Genomic DNA, 22,976 nt, shown 5'->3' on the forward strand with positions numbered 1-22,976 from the left:
TGCAACACGGTGTGCGTAGGACGATTTGTAGTTTTATTTTTCGAATCGTTTTCGTGTATATTTCACGGTACGCGTTCTAGACACGTTGATTCTTCGATTTTTACGATACACGTGAAAACCTTCAATTACTTGAACGGAAACTCGATTAACAATTTTTATACTATGGGTCCAAATATGCGTCACTGAAATCCGCCACTGAATGAAAATAACTAACAGTTGCTTTCTCTCGATAGGTAAAGTTAGGGAACGATTGCGGTGACAAGAAAGAAGGCGGACATACGAGGAAGGCAATTTCATTTCCAGCAATTTTCGTTTATCTTTCATAATTCTAGCACCAATGGATAGTTGAGATTCTTCCGATTAAAATGAGCCCAAACACGATGGAAATCGGACCACGTTTATCGATGTACTATATACCGGGAAAGCAAAATAACTTTGATCATTTAAAGTATTTTGCTTGTTCTTTGATAATATGCACGAATGTGAAAGAGAAGTATTGTTTTGTTTAAATAGGCGAATGGGTACGATACACAGAAAAGTTTTCACAAGGTGACACTCTTCGCGATTTTCATTTATCGTAATTATTTTTTAATGACAATATATTATTCGTATCATTATTACGTAAACAATCGGGGTCAATATCTACCTAATCACTCACTCACAATCAGTCACCGAAAAGTATTTCACTTCGACAGTTTCTTCAAATTTGACTATCGATCGAGTTATTTAGTTCACCCTGTAGATTGTCCGTTAATTAATCCGGCAACCGCTTAAACTGACCAGATTTACATCGTGTTTGGACTCGTTTCAATCGGGAGCATCTCAGCTATCCACTGATGCCGCGATCGTAGAAGTACGATGAAAGTAAATGCAAATAAAATTTCCACTTACAACAATTTATTCGCACCAAAATTAAAAAAAAGAAAGATATTTCAGCCATTGCACGGCAAACCAAGTTCCTCTAATATTTGAAAAGAATTCAAGTGATTCGGTATGGTTTAAAAAAAAAAAATCGGATCGACTTGAAAAGATTCGGCGCAGTCGCAGTCGGGCCGATCCGGGCCGCCCGGGACAGTCCCGGGCGGTTCAGAACACTGTAGGCGCGAGCCGCCCCGACTGACCGGCTGGAAGGGATACGCATAAGACTAGTACAGCGGAGCTTTGCGTTGTCAGACGGCGGAGGATATCGTTCGTGGCCGGGATAAGGGAACAGAGAGAGAGGGAGAGAGAGAAGGTGACTCGAGAACCTTGCCGCCAGTGTCCGACGGTGGTGCGTGTCCAGAGACGGACCAGAGCTCTCTGCTATCACTTCGAGAGTCGTTTCCTCGCAACGCGAGGATCGCGCAGCGTTTAATCCATCCTCGGATCGAGCGGGCGCACCTCAGGATCCAGCAGAAGCCACATCGTTCGATTGATCCGCCGATTTTCTCTATCGATTTTCTCCGCCGATTTTCTACAACGTCGAGGCACACCATCCCTCCGGAAGATCTACCGATCGATCGATCCGATTCCGCGAGAAAATCGGTGCCGGTGCGCCTTGGATCCGCCAGCGACGGTGGATACTAAATCGTGAATACTAATCTCCAGCTCGGCGAGCCATTCTATCAGGTGAGTGAAAATTCAGAACTAGCTTGATTCGCGAACCGACGCCCGTGGATCCGTTGGAGGCGTATCGGTTTGGCCCGTGGCGCATTACTTCGGTTCGGATCGTATTACCTCGGTGCGGTTATCGCTAATGTGCAAAGGAACTTTGAATAGTAGATCTGGACTGAAGACTTTCTACAGTATTGTGTTGTGGAGATATTTTTAAGTGAAATTGAAATGTTTTAGCAAATGTTTCACTGTGTGACAAATTAATATACAAGGTATCCCAAAAGTCACTCGCGGACCAATGAGATGCGGCTTAGTCGGCGCGCGGCGGCCGAGCCAATGAGTGCGGAACTGGACTTCGACCGTCCGTTGGCTCGGCTGTCACATGCCAGCCCCAAGCTCGCCTCTTATTGGTCAGTGTTTTTCGTTAATAACTCGTTAACGACGCCTTGGAGAAAAATTTTGTAAAGGAAAAAGTTACTTCAAATGACCTCAGGAACCCCTCATTCTCCCCGTTTATGATGAGGCTTGCTGAAATAAATTATCCTTCATTATTTATTCTGTCATTGTTATTTCATTAATCACATTCAGTGATCTACTTTTATGAATGTTTCGTACTCAAGGTCACGCGAAGTTCATAACCTCGGCTGTCGTATAGCGACGATAAGATTATATCATTCCGTTCAAAGAAAACTCTTCGATGAGCTTGAAATTTCAAAAAATATAATCTTGAACAAACTTTTTGCTTATTATAATATTTGTCTCTTTGAATCAAACGAATGTTTTCCTCTGACATTTTGTTCTTTCATAAAAAAAAAGAGTTCGATGAGACACCCTGTATATTGTACAGGGTGTAGTCTAGTAGTATACTAGTTTGGAAAGTAGAAAGTATAATAGAATAAATATCTACTTCTCGCATCAGTTTCGTAGCTTTATTATTGTTATTTCTTATTATTGCATTAATAATACAAAAGATACAAACAAAATAATTTGATGGGCAAAATAATTTGATCATGTTGAATATTTTACTTGATCTTTTATGATTCAACGAAAAGTATTTTGCTGCGACAGTTTTTCCAAGTTAACAGAAACAAGTGAAACACTCCTATTGATCGAGTGATTTTGTCCACCCTGTAGATTGAGAACAGCTTAAACTAACGCGATTTACATCGTGTTTGGACTACTTTTAATCGGAAAAATCTCAGTCATCCATTGATGCTGCCACCATAGAAGTGCGACGAAAATTACTGGATATAAAATTTCCTTTCGCGAAACTTTAGCTGCAGCAAAAGTCGGAGAAAGTGTTAATTAAATTAATTCGATTAATTAATATAAAAAAGAAGGTACCGCTGAATCCAAAGATCTTAGGAATGAAACGACAGTGTTTTCCGCGACGTCCACAAAAATTGCACAATATTTGCGAGAACCGTGAACGCATAAATTGGCGGTAGAAATAATAATTCACCGGAAGTGGAATGGAAACGTTAGAGAACGGTGCGCACGTGGCTTTAGAAACGAGCGAGCCTGATCGAGCGAACGTCGAGACCAGCCGATTTCGTTATTGTTCGGCGAGTTTGTTGTGGATTGTCCGGCGAACGAACGTAGCAGGTGTGTCCGAAATAAGTTGACCGACCTGGGTCCCGCTCGCGTATATCCGAGAGATTGCAACACGGCCGATGGATCAAGCCCAGCCCGGCAGGAAATACGAAACCGCGCTGTGCCCAATGTATGCGGATAGAGGAGTCGGGGAATAAACCGGCGGTCGAAACGACCGGCCGGAATAGGAATTGCTGTGTACGGCAATTATACCGGGGGCAGGGGTCGTTTTTACGTTCGAAAATCATTTCGCAACTGCCAAAGACGTCAGCGATCATTCATAAGTTATTTCGAGAGTAGGCTAATTATGCCTTGTGGACAAACAAGAAACTGTGACACTGTTCGGGGGAGGGAGGGATCGGGGTGAAATTTGAATGAATATCGGTAGAACATGGGTTTTAAAAACTCGCGACTAGACGATTTATTAATAGACTATAGATTTTATGCACATGTGACGAGATTGTAGATTTTATGCACCTGTGGCTAGATTGTAGATTTTATGCACTTATGTCTAGACTGTATATTTTTAGTACTTGTTGCTAGACTGCTGATTTTGTGCAGTTAACCTGGATTGTAGATTTTCGGTATTATATTTATGTTAAACTAAATTTTACGCAACTTATGACCAGTCCGTACATTTTATGCACTTACGACTAGACTGTAGATTTTATGCACTTATGACTGGATTGTAGATTTTATGCACTTGTGACTAGGCTACAGATTTCATTCACTTAACCTATATTGTAGATTTCATGCATCTATGATTAGACTGTAGATTTTATGCACTTATGACTAGGTTGTAGATTTTATGCACTTGTGACTAGACTACAGATTTCATGCGCGTAATCTACACTGTAGATTTTATGCATTTATGACCAGACTGTAGATCTTATGCACTTGTGACTAGACTACAGATTGTATGCACTTAACCTAGACTGTAGATTTTATGCACTTATGCCTAGACTGTGGCTTTTATGCACTTGCATCTAGACTGCATATATTTTTAGTACTTGTTGCTATACTGCTGAATTTATGCACTTATCCTAGACTGTAGATTTTTTATACACTCACGACTAGACTACAGATTTTATAAATTTAACCTAGACTGTACATTTTATGCACGTATGACTAGATTGTAGATTTTACGTATCTATGATTAGACTAGATTTTATGCATCTATGACTAGACTGTAGATTTTATGCACTTATGTTTTACATAACTACATATATTTTCGTACGTCCAGAGTGTGCATCTTGATGCATTTATGTCCACTAATTAAGACCAAATTGCAAATTTTTGGAACTTCTAACTATCACTGCTGACTTTATTCTCATACCACCAAGCTCTATATTTTTATGCATAATGTGCATGATGACGTACATCTGTCTGAAGGATGTATTTAATGTAGTCACGACTCGACTTTTGATTTTTGTACACTTGTAAGTAGGTTGCAGAAATAATGCGCTTGTCAGTCAATGACAAGTCAATATTGTGCACTTAATGGCAGATTGTAAATTATGCAGTTATTGACTATTTGGATTTTGTGCACTTTTCGAGCGTTATTTCTAGCACATACGTCCAGCCTGTCGATGCTTATGCAAATTAGTATAAAAATCTTCACTGTATGCATAAATACTTCAAATGCTGTGAAACTTATTTACTATTTTGCATTCGTTCTACTAATATTCGTCTAGAGTGCATGCAACCTGCTTGTAACGAAACCGAGTAGTTGAATCACTATAGTGTTTTATTACATTCAACTAATTCAAATTGTTATTACTATTATTATTATTATTATTTATTGTATACGAGTGACGTAACCCATTGGTAACGTCAAAGGTGCAAAAGCAGCCGGGTCAAAAAAACAGTAAACAAAGAAAATTCGAAGAAGTTTCAGTTTTCTGTTTCCTTGCAATTAATACGAACAATACAGAGTGACACAAAAGTCACTCGCAATCAGGAAACGAGGGATTCCTGTAATTGTTCTAAATTGTTCCTAAAATATCCATTTCAAGTAACTTTTCTCATAGCGCAAATGCAATCCGCGGCTTTGTTTGTGAGATATCGACGAGAAACAATGATCAATGAGTGGCGGCGAGATCAGCTGACGCGAGGCGGCCGAGCCAATGAGCGGACTGGAGCAGCAATTCACTTTTGTTATTTTCCAAATCAAAACAAGATGGCAAAATCATCGATTTTACTATGTTAAAAGGATAACAACGAATCGACAAAAGTTAAAAATTCCGTTTAAAAAAGCGTATAACTTCGTCATTTTCGCGAATTTAAGTAAATAATTTTGCACACATGTTCTACGGCACTTTCGCTTCAGACGATATTTTACAAAGAAGAAAATACAAGAAAATAGCAAAATTGATTTTTAAAGTTTCAACAGCAGTTCACGTCGGTTCGTTTCCGACGCGTCGTAGTTCCGAGTCGAAGATCTTCGTCCAATCGCTGGCACTCGACGGGTAAACACAGTTGCGACAGTCGAAACGTCTCGAAACGGAGCTCGAGTGAAACTCGTTTCGTCGCATCTCCCGCCGTAGTCGATAGACTCGCGTGCTCGATCCAACGTTTTCGAGATCATGTTAAACAGGGGTGGGGTGGGGGGGAGATCGATCCCTCCGGCGATCGGTTCCACAATCGTGGTGGCCATCGAGGTCGACGGTTGCCCGCGCAGTCTATCGATACACCTATCAATTAGACTCGAAATAACAGGGTGGAAATATTGCCGCAACGCCGCCGCCTAGGCCGCGTTCGCATTATTGCCAGGCTTACGCAGAGATATACAAAGAACCGGTCGCGCCTAAAGGAATTTTCTCGCGGCCGAAACGCGCTATCAGTTACGGGAAGTGGTCAAACTTATGCTAATGCCGATTTCCTCGGCTGCACATATATTGTATTTTACGGCAATTAGCTCACTTGATTGGTGTTCCGTTTCACTTGTTACGAAACATCCGTGCTGTTGTAACAATAAAAATGTCATGAATAATGTGGGTGCTGTACTATGATACTAATTTTTCGCTTTCATACAGACATTCGAATCGAATTACAACGAATCATGTATCAACGTATAGCTGAGGTGATTTTAAGAAACTTTTCTCTTAGCGAAAATGTTCTCCGTGGCCTCGTTGCCGAGTTATTGACGGAAAACGCGGACCAATCACAGGGCGAGTGCAACTGGCGCCCAGTCGTCGCGACCAATGACGCGTCGAACTCGCCGCCGCGCCGTAACGTGAGGGCGGAGCGCCAGTTGTACTCTGCCCGCGATTGGAGCGTGTTTTTCGTTAATAACTCATTAACGAGGCCACGTAGAACATTTTCGCAAAGGAAAATGTTTCTCCAAATTACCTGAGCAATCGCTTAGTCGACTCGTTGAAGGCGTAGCAGGAGTTATTGGACACCCTGTGTGTCAAAGTCTAGAATAAATGCGAAACTTGAAACCATCGCGGAATATTTCTCACTTCGATCGACGCCGATAACATAGTTCGTTAATTGAATGGACAAGAAAATGCGCGCGACCGCAGCAGTGGCGTAACACGAGCCGAAGGAAATTTGACGCAAGAATTCGCCGCGACAGGTTGAATCCGTAAACTCGCGCTACTGCAGACACCGGGATGCAATAAAACGCGAAGATTATTAGTCGACCGCGAGATGAAAAGTGCTTGAAAAGGTGAGGCGAAACTGATTTAACCAACTTGCTGCTTTGAACAACATCGTACAGTTTTATGAAACTGGTCGAACAATTTTATGTCACGAAATCAGTTGTAATTAGCTTACGATTTCTCAAAAACTTTTCGATTTTCATTTTCCATTGATGTTGTAACTCGCCTGCACACTCTTTTTCGTAATACAAAATCGGAAATCGCCAAAACGCATTTAAACGTTTAAACCAACATTTAAACATATAAATGAGTCGTTTATTTTGAAAGTGGCATAAGTAACTTTACCGTAATGAAAAGTGGTGGTTTTTTAATGTTTATACGAAATTATTTATACTGAGAAAAATATCAGTATCCTGAGATAACAAATACAAGTAAATCTTCTCGAAAGTTAGCATACATATTTTTAAACGTGTTAAAACGCAAACCCTTAAATATATCGACTTAAAAACAAAGTGACATATGCCACTTTCAAAATAAACGGCTCAAATGTACGTGTAAGTATGTATATGTACATATAAAATATAGATGTAAAATGTACATATAAAATGTACATATAAAATATACGTATAAAATATGCATATAAAATATACGCAAGTGCATATAAAAATATATACGAATACATATAAAATATGCGTAAGTACATATAAAAATATATATGAATACATATACATGTAAACATATAATAAAATACATATAAGCATATAAAAAAATATATAACGCACCGATATAATGTGTTAGTAATACAATGTACTAATAATTAATAATATATTGTAAAGATGAGTAGAAAAAGTGACCAAAATCATTTTCGTTTCGAAAACGCTCGTATCTTCATGGCTCATAATAATGTCCACCTATGTCGCGAAACTGGCCCATCGTTCTCGGCATTGGCGATCCGAAGTGTCTCCATGATATCAGCACTAATTTCGTCCGGGCTTTCGTCGAACAGGTATTTTTTAATCATCCTCGGTCACGTCACAGTGGCACGAGCACACGGATCCGTAGAATCGTAAACCAGTCGTGAGTAGGTGCATTCTTTACTCTCATTCGATACGGCTGTACAGAGTTCGACGACTGTGTGCGAACGCGCGCCGATGGCGCAATCCCGCCAACTATATGTATGTACGCGAGAGTGCCGTGTCATCTCGTCAATGAACACGCTTGCCGCGGCTTGCTTTCGTCTTCCTTTTACCGAAGAAAACGTCTCGCAGTTCAAGGAATCACCATCGAAACGACGCAACAATAATAGAACCTGGATTATCCGAATTGGTCGTGAGAACAATTGTTCGGATAATAGAATGTTTACTTATTGTTAGATTATCACCTTTGATTTACAGTAGAACTTCGATTATCCGAAATAAAAATCGACAGTTCATTTCATTTTACTTCGGATCAATTATTAATGGAATTGCGTAAAATGATAGATCGAGAGAAATCCAGTTCGGTTAATCATAGCTTAGTTATGATAAATATTAGATCGTTTTAGATTCAGATATTTACATTGTGGTTATGTAATTACCTAGTGACATACTTACATAGTTGTATAATTATATGGTTCTATAGATACAGTTAGTAGTTGCATAACTATATAGTTGTGCAGCTATTTAGTTCTATAGATACATAGTTGAAAAACTATGTAATTGTACAGCTATGTAGTTCTATAGATACATGGTTGCATAACAATGAAGTCACGTAGTTACATAGTTGAATGGCTATTTAATTGCATAGCTATATGGTTCCATAGCTACATAGTTGTATAGTTTTACGGTTCTGTAGCTATATGGTTCCATAGCTACATAGTTGTATAGTTATACGGTTCTGTAGCTATATGGTTCCATAGCTACATAGTTGTATAGTTATACGGTTCTGTAGCTATATGGTTCCATAGCTACATAGTTGTATAGTTATACGGTTCTGTAGCTATATGGTTCCATAGCTATATAGTTGTGTAGCTATACGGTTTTATAGCTACAAAGTTGTATAGTTACTTAGTTGTATAGCTACATCATTGTATAGTTACACAGTTACTTGGTTACATAGTTGCATAGTTACATAATTACAGAATTACATAGCTACATGGGTACACAGTCATATAGTTACATGGCTAAATAGTGAAATAGTTACATAGTTACATAATTACATAGTTTCATAGTTACATAATTAACATGTAATCTTGACATAGTTACATGGTTACATAGTTGCGTATTTACACAATTACATAGTTGCGTAGTTACATAATTACATAGTTGCATAATTACATAATTGCATAGTTACATAGTCACATAGTTGTATAGTTGCATAGTTACATAGTCACATGGTTGCATAGTTACAAAGTTACATAGTTACAAAGTTACATAGTTACAAAGTTACATAGTTACAAAGTTACATAGTTACAAAGTTACATAGTTGCATAGTTGCATAGTTACATAGTTACATAGTTACATAGTTAACACGCTGCTGCAAAGTATTCTCGATAGCCCCCGAAGCGTTCCGACCAGGAAAGCAAGAAAAGATTCCTTGCAACTGGGTAACCTTTAGAAGCATCATTAATTTCTACACGTTTCCAATAGTCTTATCGTCTCTAATATAACGAACAGAGAAAATGTAGTCGAGTATTTGCCACCTGCCATGTCTAAGATTGATTCAATTAGTGCCTTTCCCGGCGTGAGTGGTCCAGTTCAGTTCAGTTTGCATCATATAGTAAGAGACTTGTTGTGGTCCCGAAACTTTGTGACATGAAATCCGATCAGCTTCGAATCGATCACTTGACCGACGTCTGCAGTAAAAGCTATTTATATCTATGGGACCGCAAACTGTGTGCTGCGTTTCCAAAAACCGGTGCTATTGAAATTTGACAAATCAGAGTCTCTACAATTTTCAAACTTTTCTTTACGCTTCAATATGACTGAAAGCACAGATCTATCTTTTCCATAGAAACAATGTTTCTCAGAAAGATTTTCGGCGACTCGGCAGACAAGTATTCCGAATTCCGTGTGTTGTTTCAGGTTAGGTTTGGGTTAGGTTTATCTTAACACTCGAGTCAACGTTCGCGATAAATCCCTGGCGAATAAAGTTTCTCAAATGTCAAACCAAGGTATTTGTCAGCGGCAACAAAAAATTCTCGAATCGCCAAATTCGAAAATCTTCCAAACTTTTTTTCCCGAAAATTTTTTCCCGATTCCACGGCCGGTGCTCGCACAGAACAAAGTTCGCTGGGAATTCGCGAAACCCGTGGGCCGACGTCAGCGCTGTCAACAAACAGGAGAAAACTGCGGCCACGTGTTGCGCAAACGGCGAGTTCCTTTTTGATACAGAAAAAGCAGCCGACCTTGATAAGAGGCGTCTGCGGACTCTTACTTTCCGAGAGAGAAAGAGAAGGGGAGAGTACACGCGTACGAGCGATTACTCCGGTCGTCGTAGTCGAATAGATCGTCTATCGATCTTCTCTGACGGTTGGAATTTTCATGGTTGGCGAAACGGTTGCGCAAACGTCCGCCAGAGGCTCTGCTGTTCCGCACGCGCGACGCATTTCCACGCGACACGATTCTTCTTTTATTTTGATCGCCATCATCCGATACACCGAGCCGACACGGAACGAAATTTCGCTCGCGACACGCCGCGAGCAAACTGGAACACCGAGTAACATTTTGCTTCGTTCCGCTGACGCAATCGTAGCCCCGCGGAGGAATCTCACCGCAGCGCCGCGCCGCTCGAATCGGCTTCGCTCATGGTCATGGCGCCTCGCCGCCCTTCATCCATAAAACGGCAAGAAAGTAAAGGGGCCGATACACGTGGCACGATCTGTCGCACGAATCCCAGATCTCGCTACCCGGCTGTCGCCTTTTATGTTACCCGGTCGCTTCACCGACGCCGGCAAGAAATTCTAGCACTTTTACGGGGGTCAGCCGAGCTGCGACTTACCCCTCCCCTCTCCGTTGACAGCGGTCCGCAACACGGTTCTCGGATCTCCGATTTCCTACCGCGAAAAGGCTGTCTTAATTGCGCAGCTCTGCGGCAAAAAGGCTGCTCTGTTTACGTGGGAATTGGGATTCTTGTTCGGTTAGGCTTGTCCTCTGGAGCCGTAGACTTTTAATCTAACATCGGTTAACCATGTCCCTAGAGATCCTTTCGTTACCTTGAACTATGTGTCTTCAGTATTTTTGTTTTAGGGTGGATCCTGATTTTGTGCAACTTTCACTTTGTTCGAGTTAAATGGTTTTCGTGTAATAGTCAGGATTTTTGTGGATTTCCAGTTTTTTGGTGGTCTTAGGAACCGTCTTCCTGGCTCCTACCTCCGTATACAGGATACCTAACCTAAACGTGTAGACTTGATCTAAACCTAAGCTTAAGCTAAAATTAAGTTTAACGCAAAACTAACTGAATACCTCGAGACCTAGCTTAATAATACAGCTGTAACATAGCACTTTTTTGTTTTGGATCCAACCCAGTCCTGCCTGAATAAAATAGCAACAATAGTCCATTTGTATCCTAATCTAAAACCAACCCAACCTTATCTGAACGAAATAGCAGCAGTATAACAGTTGCTTCTGTGTCGCACCTAACCTTCACCTAACTGAATGAAATAATTGTAATATATTAGGTTAGGTTATAAATAATTTTCGATGCAGCTAGGTAGAATTTACAGGGTGTCCTAAAAATTACTTAAAATCGAAAAAGTCATTCGTAGTAACTTTTTCCTTAGCGCAAATGCAATCCGCGGCTTTGTTTACGAGTATTCACGAATAACAGTGACCAATGAGAGGCGAAATCGGCTGGCACTAGGTGGCGCTCGCGATAAGCGGCGCATCAGGCCTACTCGCTCTCTCATTGGTCAGTGTTTTTCGTTAATAACTCGTAAACGAAGCCGCGGATTGCATTTGCGCTAAGGAAAAAGTTACTTCAAATGTCCTCAGCAATCCCTCAGTTCCCGATTTTGAGTAATTTGTTGGACACCCTGTACTCTTCGTATCTACCCATTACGAGTCATCGGAACAAACGAATTTCTGCTTCCGCTAAATAAATAAATGTCCAAAATAAATGGAATAAAAAACAAAAAATAAATAAATAAAAAGAAAAAAGCAAAATAAACGTCTGATAAAGAAAATAGAAGTCACTTATGACACGACCTGACATTAATTAGTTGTCGAATCCAATCCAGACTCGACGCAGACCTAATTGGACGAAGCTACCTTGCCGGAGGCTCGAATACTACTAATGAACATCATAAATCTCTCTTTCTCGGTGCACACGTATTATCGAGTAAATTATTTCATTACAAGAGTCGAGACTATTCTATTTCCGAGAGCTTCTAAACGGAATAATTTTACGGCATGCATTAATGAGAGACTGGTATTAAATTTAAATACTGTGATTCATTATCCGCTCGATCAAATCCATACATTTATAGACCGTGAATGTTAATGAAATTCTCCGCCGCTGTAGGCGAACGCTGGCCCGCGTAATTCTGGCTATTCGGAGCGCGTCGATCGATCGATCGTTGGAAGACGTCGAGAAGACGTCGTTAACCCTTGTCCTGCGATTGCCGGGTCATTTCTGACCCGATATATTTTTAATTCGTCATCTAAGCACAACGGAAACACTAATATAAATTTCAGTGAAATACGTTCGAAAATATGTGATTGGAAAAATTCTTGGATACAGCACAAAATTGTTATAAACATTGCGAATTGCTGCGGCCGGGTACGTTCGTCGGGACAATTAACGGTCATTGGAACGAGCGGGACTGGTGTACCGGTGAGTTTCCTCGCGTCAATTTTATAGGAGAAACTGGTAATGAGTCTATCGACCTGACATAACAGCTTGCATATATCGACCTATTTGCGGCGGCTAATTAATTTATCGCTCGCACATAGCACGAAAAAAATGTCCGTAAATCCTGCAAAAAGATGAAATACTCGGAACATGCCGATAGAGCACCAGGTAAAAACCTGATAATCCGGACCGGTCGTGGAGAGCTGAACGTTCGGATAGTGGAACAATCACGTGGTTGCAAGGCTGCCAAACATTTTTCATCTGTTGCGCGATTAATTTAGTCACTGTCAATCATGTTAGATCGAATTGCCTCCATGCGGAACGAATTCGGGTAATTAAACAGTAAGACATTGGCGGTCCGGATAATCGGATTACTACAGGGTGTTCCAAAAATGTCTCCCAATCAAAAAATGGGGGTTCCTGAGGTTATTGAAGCAACTTTTTCCTTTAGAAAAACTTTCTCCGAGGCATCGTTGACTAGTTATTAACGGAAAACATTGACCAATGAGATGCGCGCTTGGCCGGCGCGAAGCGGCCCAGCCAACGAGCACGCGGAGCCCTGTTCCGAGCATTGGCTCGGCCGTCACGTGTCAACCAAACTCTCCTCTCGTTGGTCAGTGTTTTTCTTTGATAACTCGTCAACGATGCCTCGTAGAACATTTTTGTAAAAGAAAATGTTACTTCGAATGATCTCAGGAACTCTCCATTTCCGGATTACGAGATATTTTTGGGGCACCCTGTATTGTATTCTATTAAAATCTTTCTGGTTCGTAGGTTATGTTTTATCAAGCGTCTTCTTCAGATATTTTTGAATCTATTACTTGAAGATCAGTATCGATCCTCCTGTTGATCTTAATATCATAATTAGATCAGCAATCCGAGTCGATCAGAGCTCTTGGAAGCCGGTGCTATGCAACCGAGTTATGTCAGACGTGGTTTGGTTCGACGCGAGACATCCGTGGCATTTCGCGGAATCATAGTCTGTTGATGAAACACAGTATTACCTCTGATTCCGACTACGGTGCAGATATTAACCTTTCGAGCTGGCTAAAAGAACGTTTCGAAACGCGACGACGGCAGTTAACGACGCGAGGCGCAGTGGACCCAATCGATGAATCAGCTCTTCACGACGATTTTAGCTATGTTTTAAGACGTAAAGACAGTTGTATATAGGTCGTTGAATTCGTCTTGACGTCAGCTATAATATTATTAAGTAAAAAAGATATAGCAACGACTAAAAAATCAAGGTGACATTAATATTTTATTTAAAAAAAAGTTTTTTATTAATTCTTTATACTGATGTTTATAGAAGTCTGAGCACTAATTAATTTTTGTTCGAAACATTTTTTTGTCAAAGCACCGGAAATGACTGAATAAATTGCGATAACGTGTGAATAATAAATGGTGTTTGTATATTTTTATTTTATCAGTGGTGCACTTCTCGTACTTAAAAATGCTGTTGTCTGTAAGAAATATTGCTTGTAATTTATTTGTACATTAATATTCAATTGACTAAGGAGAGCGTCAACGTTTCATATAATTAATAATTAATATCTTCCGACTCTCAACACATCGCAGTCTGAAAAAGATTATTATTTAAAGCGGCTCTGTGGCCGGAACCGTCAAGAGATTATTGTTGTTTTATTTTTTATTATATTAATTTGTATATTTTAGTAATGATACTTTTGTTGTTACCTAATATTGTTGTTGTTCAATTGATATAATCAAGCAGTATTTCTTACAGACAACAGTATTTTTAAGTACGAGAAGTGCACCACTGATAAAATAAAAATATACAAACATCATTTATTATTCACACATTATCGCAATTTTTTCAGTTATTTCGAACAAAAATTAATTAATACTGAGACTTCTATAAACATCAGCATAAAAAATTAATGGAAAACTTTTTTCTAAATAAAAGATTAAAGTCACCTTGATTTTTTAATCGTTGCTATATCTTTTTCACTTAGCAATGTTATAGCTGACGTCGAGACGAATTCAACGACCTATATAAAACTGTCTTTACGTTTTAAATCATTGCTAAAATCGTCGTGAACAACTATAATTCTCCGTCTGGGACCACTCGGGCGACGTTCCGATCCTCCCGGTTTCGGGAACAGTGTGAGTCATCGGAGAAATCAAGGACTACTTGAGGCGCAGCCTTCGGGACGGTTGCAGCTCTGTATTCCCGACGCACGCGAGCACGACACTGCCATGGGGAATAAATAGGAAGTATGGAATACCAGTTTGTCTAAAAAAAAAAGATACAGAAAAAACCCGTGTAAATACCCGTAAACCGGCACTGCACCTACATCCGGCCTGATAAGGGCCTTGAATTAATCAACATAGTTGCAAACACTATTATCATTTCATTTCTGATTCTTGCAATCACTTTGAAAAATTTTGATCTTTCATAAACATCCGCAGTCTGTTAATTATATAGATTCATTCCACACGTGTAGAGTTCATTCCAACACGTATACAGCTAACTCCACTCGCATACAGTTCACTCTAACGCGAGGTATTGCAACTAAATTCACTGATCCGGGTAATCATGATTCTACTTCAAAATCTAACTTTAACACTTCAATTTCAACGCTGTACAACCAATCTCGGGTTCCTCGAGGATAGCACTCTGACGTCAATCGGGCCCTATTGACGTCGCGCGAGACCAGTTCGCGTCCTAACCTCACTATCGGAACGAATAGCCTCACTGATGGACCACCGGAGCGCTGCCTATCGGCGAATTCTAAAATGTTCGATGTTTACGAATACCACGTTTTAATTAAAATGATGATAGCAGTGACTTTCCATTTTGAAATGCAAATGTAACCGCTCCGGTTCGAAAGAAACGCTTGCCACGATGCAAGCAATGGAAAATTAGTTCGTGAAAGCACGAAACGAACGGCACTTCGATCTTTTTAAAAAGAATGCAGATAAGGTCGTAAGCAGTGACTTTCGATTGGAGTTATTGGAGAATTTTAAGTACCGTAGAATCTCTATAGTATGGATCACTAATGTCTGACTTATTAATTACTCGAATTCGTTTCACGTGTTGAGTGTTCAATCCAAAACGATGCAGAGCAACTAAATTAACTTCGTAAATTGGAAAAAATGTCTGGTATTCTTGCAACTGGTTAACTGTTCCATTATTCGAACATTTCTCTCTCCAAGATTGGCCCGGATAATCGAGTTCCTGCTGTATTTTGTCTCGAGAAACATATCTGGTGCGCTGTGCATAACGAAAAATAAGCTTGCAACAGTTCAATAGAATTGTTCAATTCACTGTACGTGAATGGAGCTCTAAGTATTGTCACTCTGAACTTCGTACGCAATTTTAGCAATTTTGGTTTAAGAAAACTATCTCGTTGATTACAAGAATTGAACAATGAGATCAACGACGAATATCTGACTTCTTTAAAAAGAGTGTCGACGTAGACTTAAATGGTGACCCTCTGGACTTCCAATTAAATTTCGAGGTACAGTAGAAACTCGATTATACCTCCAACGTCCGACTCAATAATTCTCAAAAGTCCCACGTGTAAACGGTTCAACCTAGAACGGTGCATGGCAACTAAGTAAATAACAGAAGTCGGTGAAAATGTTGGACAGTCTTCCAACTAAGTAACGGTTCCGTTATCCAAACATTTGCCTCACCAAGATTGGTCCTGATAATCAAGTTTCTACTGCATCCTGTCTTTAGAAAAGAACCAGGTGTGCCACATGTAAGTGATGTCACTCTGAACTTCATACGTAATTTTAGCAATTTTGGTTTAAGAAACTATCTTGTTGACTACAAGAATTGAACGATGAGATCAACGACAAATATCTGACTTCTTCAAAAAGAGTGTCGACGTAGACCTAAATGGTAACACTCTGGACTTCTAAATAAATTTCGAGTTGTAGTAGATTATAATTCTCCAAGGTCCTGCATATAAACAGTTCAACCTAAAACGATGCATAGCAACTAAATTAATAACTAAGTGACTGCTCCGTTATCCGAACATTTGTCCCGTCATGTCCGGTCCGGTTATTCGAGTTTCTTCTTCATTCAGGCTTTAAAAAATACTTGGCGTGTTACACACAACAAAGAATTATCTTGCAATAGTATAATACAGAAGTTCTTCTTTAAAAATTATGCAAATAATGATCTAAGTGGTCTCAGAATTTCAGACAGAATAGACTCTCGATTATCGAATCTTTCAGTGACCGAATTTTCGATTATCGAAATTCGTTCCAGCTATAAACAGGATGCCCTTGTACAACGCATAGCACACTAAATTAACTGTACAAATCATTTGTCTCTCCTCGACTGATCCGGGTAATCGAGTTTCTATGTTTTCTGTCTTTACGAAAAAAAATTGGCAAGAATTAGCTTGCGATAGCACAATACAAAAGTTTTCACTTCTTTAAAAATTATGCAAATAATTATCTAACTGGTCTCAGAATTTCAGATAGAATAGACTCTCGATTATCGAATCTTTCAGTGACCGAATTTTCGATTATCGAAATTCGTTCCAGCTATAAACAGGATGCCCTTGTACAACGCATAGCACACTAAATTAACTGTACAAATCATTTGTCTCTCCTCGACTGATCCGGGTAATCGAGTTTCTTTGTTTTTTGTCTTTACGAAAAAAAATTGGCAAGAATTAGCTTGCGATAGCACAATACAAAAGTTTTCACTTCTTTAAAAATTATGCAAATAATTATCTAACTGGTCTCAGAATTTCAGATAGAATAGACTCTCGATTATCGAATCTTTCAGTGACCGAATTTTCGATTATCGAAATTCGTTCCAGTTATAAACAGTACGCCCTTGTACAACACATAGCACACTAAATTAACTGTACAAATCATTTGTCTCTGATGATCCGGACTGATCCGGATAATCGAGTTTCTGCTGTGTCCTGACTTTAGTAAAATACTTGTTACGTTTGCAAGCATCGAAATATAAGATTTGAAGCGATCGCCACGAAATTTCTGATTTCTTAAGAAGAATTGTTGGCGGCAGGCTAAATAACTGCAATTATTGTCAGTCTGGACCTGCGTGGGTCGGACGACGTAGTGCAAACACGGAACAAGATTGCAGAAGGTTAACTGCGAGGACTCGAAAGGGGAACTGATTCGGATGACGCAACGATGTCCGCGATCCTTCGCGAAAGAGGGCTTGGTTTGCCGCTGGAATAGCATCGCCGATGAAAAATAGGATGCCGAGAGTTCCGGCAGAGTTCAAGGCAGGTGAAACACGGCGGATTACCGTTCGGCGTCGAGTCCTACGCGATCCTTGAGCGAGGACCGTAGGTGTAAAAGCGTACCAAACCGGTTGGACAATCAAATGCGTGTAAACGCGGCGACTCACGGGCCGAAGTGCAATGGGTTCTGCGGGAATCATGACGCGGGGACTATCGGTTCGAGTCATAATCGAAAATCACTCGGCTAATTGTTGTCGCAATAATTTTGTAACCCGCGACTCGATTGCGCAACGCGATTTCCAGGGGAATCACTGCGGCTATGCCGGCAATCTCTCTCTCTTTCTCTCTCTCTCTCTCTTCCTCTTTCGGGCTGAACTCGGAAAATCCCCCGTCTGAATTATTCAGCAGCCACGAGACGAAGCAGCAACCACCGCCAGCAGCTTATGCTAACTGCCGCATTGTCGTCGAATAATGTCTTGCGAAGTCGAAACAATTTTCTTCGAATTGAAACTGGAAAGCTTGATTTTGGCGTAGAACCCCGATTATCCGGATCAGTCGAGGAGAGGCAAATGATTTGTACAGTTAATTTCGTGTGCTATGCGTCGTACAAGGGTGTATTGTTTATAACTGGGACGAATTTCGGCAATCCAAAATTCGATCACTGAAGGTTTCGATAATCGATGGTCTACGCTTTTTGAAATTTTGATACCAGTCAGATCATTATTTGCATAATTTTTAAAGAACTAAAAACTTTTGTATTGTACTATTGCAAGCTAATTCTTCGTTGTGTGTAACACGCCAAGTATTTTTTGAAAGCCTGTCGAAACTCGATTAACCGAACAGGCCCTGAGGAGACAAATGTTCGGATAACGGAGCAGTCACTTAGTTATTAATTTACTTGCCATGCATCGTTTTAGGTTGAACTATTTACACGCGGGACTTTGGAGAATTATATTCTACTGCAACTCGAAATTTATTTAGAAGTCCAGAGTGTCACCATTTAGGTCTACGTCGACACTCTTTTTGAAGAAGTCAGATATTCGTCGTTGATCTCATCGTTCAATTCTTGTAGTCAACGAGATAGTTTTCTTAAACCAAAATTGCTAAAATTGCGTACGAAGTTCAGAGTGACACCATTTACATATGGCACACCAGGTTCTTTTCTAAAGACAGGATGCAGTAGAAACTTGATTATCAGGACCAGTCTTGGTGAGACAAATGTTTGGATAACGGAACCGTTACTTAGTTGGAAGACTGTCCAACATTATCGCCAACTTCTATTATTTACTTAGTTGCCATGCATCGTTCTAGGTTGAACCGTTTTCACGCGGGACTTTTGAGAATTATTGAGTCGGTCGTTGGAGGTATAATCGAGTTTCTACTGTACCTCGAAATTTAATTGGAAGTCCAGAGGGTCACCATTTAAGTCTACGTCGACACTCTTTTTAAAGAAGTCAGATATTCGTCGTTGATCTCATCGTTCAATTCTTGTATTCAACGAGATAGTTTTCTTAAACCAAAATTGCTAAAATTGCGTACGAAGTTCAGAGTGACACCAATTACATGTGGCACACCAGGTTCTTTTCTAAAGACAGGATGCAGTAGAAACTTGATTACCAGGACCAGTCTTGGTGAGGCAAATGTTTGGATAACGGAGCGGTTACTTAGTTGGAAGACTGTCCAACATTATCACCGACTTCTATTATTTACTTAGTTGCCATGCATCGTTCTAGGTTGAACCGTTTTCACGCGGGACTTTTGAGAATTATTGACTCGGTCGTTGGAGCTACGTATAATCGAGTTTCTACTGTACCTCGAAATTTAATTGGAAGTCCAGAGAGTCACCATTTAGGTTTACGTCGACACTCTTTTTAAAGAAGTCAGATATTCGTCGTTGATCTCATCGTTCAATTCTTGTATTCAACAAGATAGTTTTCTTAAACCAAAATTGCTAAAATTGCGTACGAAGTTCAGAGTGACAATACTTAGAGCTCCATTCACGTACAGTGAATTGAACAATTCTATTGAACTGTTGCAAGCTTATTTTTCGTTATGCACAGCGCACCAAATATGTTTCTCGAGACAAAATACAGCAGGAACTCGATTATCCGGGCCAATCTTGGAGAGACAAATGTTCGGATAATGGAACAGTTATCCAGTTGCAAGAATACCAGACATTTTTTCCGATTTACGAAGTTAATTTAGTTGCTCTGCATCAGTTTGGATTGAACACTCAACACGTGGAACGAATTCGGGTAATTAATAAGTCAGACATTGGTGATCCGGACGATCGATTTTCTATGATACTTAAAATTCTCCAACAACTCCAATCGAAAGTCGCTGCTTACGATCTTATCGACATTCTTCTTAAAAGGATCGAGATACCGTTCGTTTCGTGCTTTCACGAACTGATTTTCCATTGCTTGCATCTTGGCAAACGTTTCTTTCGAACCGGAGCAGTTACATTTACAGTTTAAAATAAAAAGCCACTGTTGTCATCGTTCTAATTAAAACGTGGCATTTATAAACATCGAACATTTTAGAATTCGCCGGTAGGAACCGCTCCGGTGGTCCATAAGGGACGTGTAAATCCATTTCGAAAGTGAGATTAGGATGCGAACTGGTCTCGCGTGACGTCAATAGGGCCCGATTGACGTCCACGGGGAATCCCAGAATGGTTTCAGGGTAATCACACCTGGCGTAAAAATCGGAATGCTGATCAACAGATTCGAGTCACCGGTTCTATAAAGATGCATCTTTATAGAGGGAAGAAAAGGACTGCCCCTGTTTATGATGTAGTTCACCTTGAATCCGTGGTTGGTGCCTCCTGCAGTGAGATTTTTGCTCTCATATTCGCAATTCCGCAAGTCACGCACCGAGCCGCATCCCCAGTTCCAAGAGACCTTCTTCTCATTCCACTATTGTCCGATCTTTTGTCTCCCCACCCCTCGTTCGCTAGCGATGCAGAGTCATCAGTCCGCCGATCGTGGTCGCCTTTCGTATCTCATGCAGTACGCTCAATTCTCTGGTCCTCCTCTGACACTCGAGAGAAAAGGAAACGTGATATTCTATTGATTAAAACCGCCAACCTCATTGAATGGTTTCTAACCTCCTATTCATTTTTCATTCAATTATTGAGCTTTTGTATTTAGGTTTACTCGATAGATTTGTGGAAAACGAGGCTGCTTTTTTAAAGTTGCTTCTGTGCAGTGCTCCAGTTTTCTAGTTCTGCATGGATTAAAATTGCTGTCATCGTTGATAGCATTCCTAACCTCACAAACATTTCTCAATCCAAAAGTGTGCCTTATTTTTATGAATGCACTAAATATTGACGAATCTTTGGAATTAGAAGACCGACTTTTAAAAGATAACTGATGGGCTCTTTCGGCTTTCTAGTTCTTCCTGGATTAAAATTGCTGCCATTGTTAACAGCATCCCTAACCTCGCAAACATTTCTCAATCCAAAAGTGTGCCTTATCTTTACGAATGCTTGATAGATTAACCAGTCGTTCGTGGAATATTTGAAATTAGAAGTAATATCGGCTTTTTTTCTATTTTTCTTCAGAATTTTTTGGTCAAAATCAATTGTATCGTTATTTTTTATCGTCACTCTAAGGAACTTTCTGGTCAGTGAAAGGAATTTTCAGTATTCTCGGATGACAAACTATTTAAATTTTCATTGAGTACTTCGAAATCAAATACGTTACGGAGCAGTGCTCGCTTAGTCAATAACTAACGATTCTAAGTGAAGCAACAAACAGTTAACAAATTATTTGAACAGCAATCGTGTCAGTTCCAAATTTCTCCACGACGGAGCCAGTAACATAGCTATGAAACGAACGTTAGATGTCTTCACAGTGCAGCCAATGAGAAAATTCCGAATAAATAAATTCGGTATAAATAATTGTCCCTTGTTGTTTTTTCAACGATGACTTACAAGGGGAGGACACAGATGGGTTATCGACGTCAATCAAACATTTTCCGATAAATCTAGAGCAGAAATAAGCTGATTGACAAAATTGATTAATCCTCTATTGTTGTTTTATTTGATTAATATATTAATTTATCTACAGTATCATGTATAAACATACGATATACAATTTATTGATGAAATATGATTTCTATTAATTATTAATTTGCAAAAGAGCTGTATAATATTTCGCGTGGCAAACAAAATAAATAATAATTCATATTCTACTGTTTTATTTGATTAGTGTATTAATTTATATACAGTATCATGTATAAACAAACGATACACAATAGAATCCATTAATGAAATATGATTTCGATTAATTATTAATTTGCAAAAAAGTTGTACGATATTTCGCGTGGCAAGCAAATAATTATTTCATTAATTTTTCACACGATAGGAATACTCTAACTTATGTATTCTGTTGATATTATGAACTTATGGTTTAGATACGGCGATCTGACTGTAGAGGCGAACTATACACAGAAGCGACTCGCATCCATCTCGCAACGCACTTATCCTCGTTTCGCTATCCACTCGATCGAGACGACGATTTTAGTGATAATCACGACGATTTGTCGGGTTCCTCGCCAATTAGCTCGGCCAATCCGTCGTCCGCCGCGATATACGACAATTCCGGCTCTGCTGATTGCGCGCGGCTCGCGTAATTGCTCGGGGTGCAATTAGAAAGAGGCGATAATTATTCGGCGCGTGTCCAAGGCCACTGTCCGAGAACCATCCTGGCGACAGTCCGCCGTTTTTTCCGTTCCCATGAATGCCGTTTCCTCGTCTTTCGTTCGATCCGTATTTGGGGGATGATTCTTCCGAATAACAATCTTCGTCGGCGTGAGTCGTTAGAAAGTTTCACGGAAGACATGAAATTCTTTTAATCAGAATTTACTATTATAAATATGACCCGCCAACTTTTCGTCATGAATGTATGAAACCAAATATTTATTTATTTACTTAATTGTTTATTTATCTTTTTATTTTCTTATTTATTTATTTTGAGGTACGTGTTTATAGTTGTTGACAATAGGTGACTATAAAAAAGAGCCGCGAGGCTCGAGTAATCGTATCTCTTCTTCCCAAATTGTCCAGTTTTTATTACAACATTACATTATTTACTGCAATAGTGTTCGAAGAAAAGTATTAGGAGTTCTTTCTTCGCATTTCTCACTTATTTAA

At 39.8% G+C, this 22,976-nt stretch overlaps 1 protein-coding gene and 1 long non-coding RNA gene across 2 annotated transcripts in view; one reads left to right on the forward strand and one right to left on the reverse strand.

Annotated features, from left to right (window-relative positions):
• Positions 1–1,162: 1,162 nt before the first annotated feature.
• The window catches only part of LOC117225739 (very long chain fatty acid elongase 7), a 29,175-nt gene continuing 7,361 nt past the window's right edge, over positions 1,163–22,976 (forward strand). The window contains exon 1 of the mRNA XM_033479468.2: positions 1,163–1,608. The gene's annotated coding sequence lies outside the window, so the exon portion shown is untranslated. The remainder of the gene's footprint in view (positions 1,609–22,976) is intronic.
• On the reverse strand, positions 8,545–9,541 carry LOC117225740 (uncharacterized). Its single transcript, XR_004491589.2, has 2 exons — positions 9,472–9,541; positions 8,545–9,380 (listed from the first exon to the last, which is right to left on the reverse strand). It is a non-coding gene; the product is annotated as an uncharacterized LOC117225740 (long non-coding RNA).

The sequence above is a fragment of the Megalopta genalis genome, chromosome 14 (genome assembly GCF_051020955.1).
Source record: "Megalopta genalis isolate 19385.01 chromosome 14, iyMegGena1_principal, whole genome shotgun sequence".
In the NCBI taxonomy this organism is placed as follows: Eukaryota; Metazoa; Arthropoda; class Insecta; order Hymenoptera; family Halictidae; genus Megalopta; species Megalopta genalis.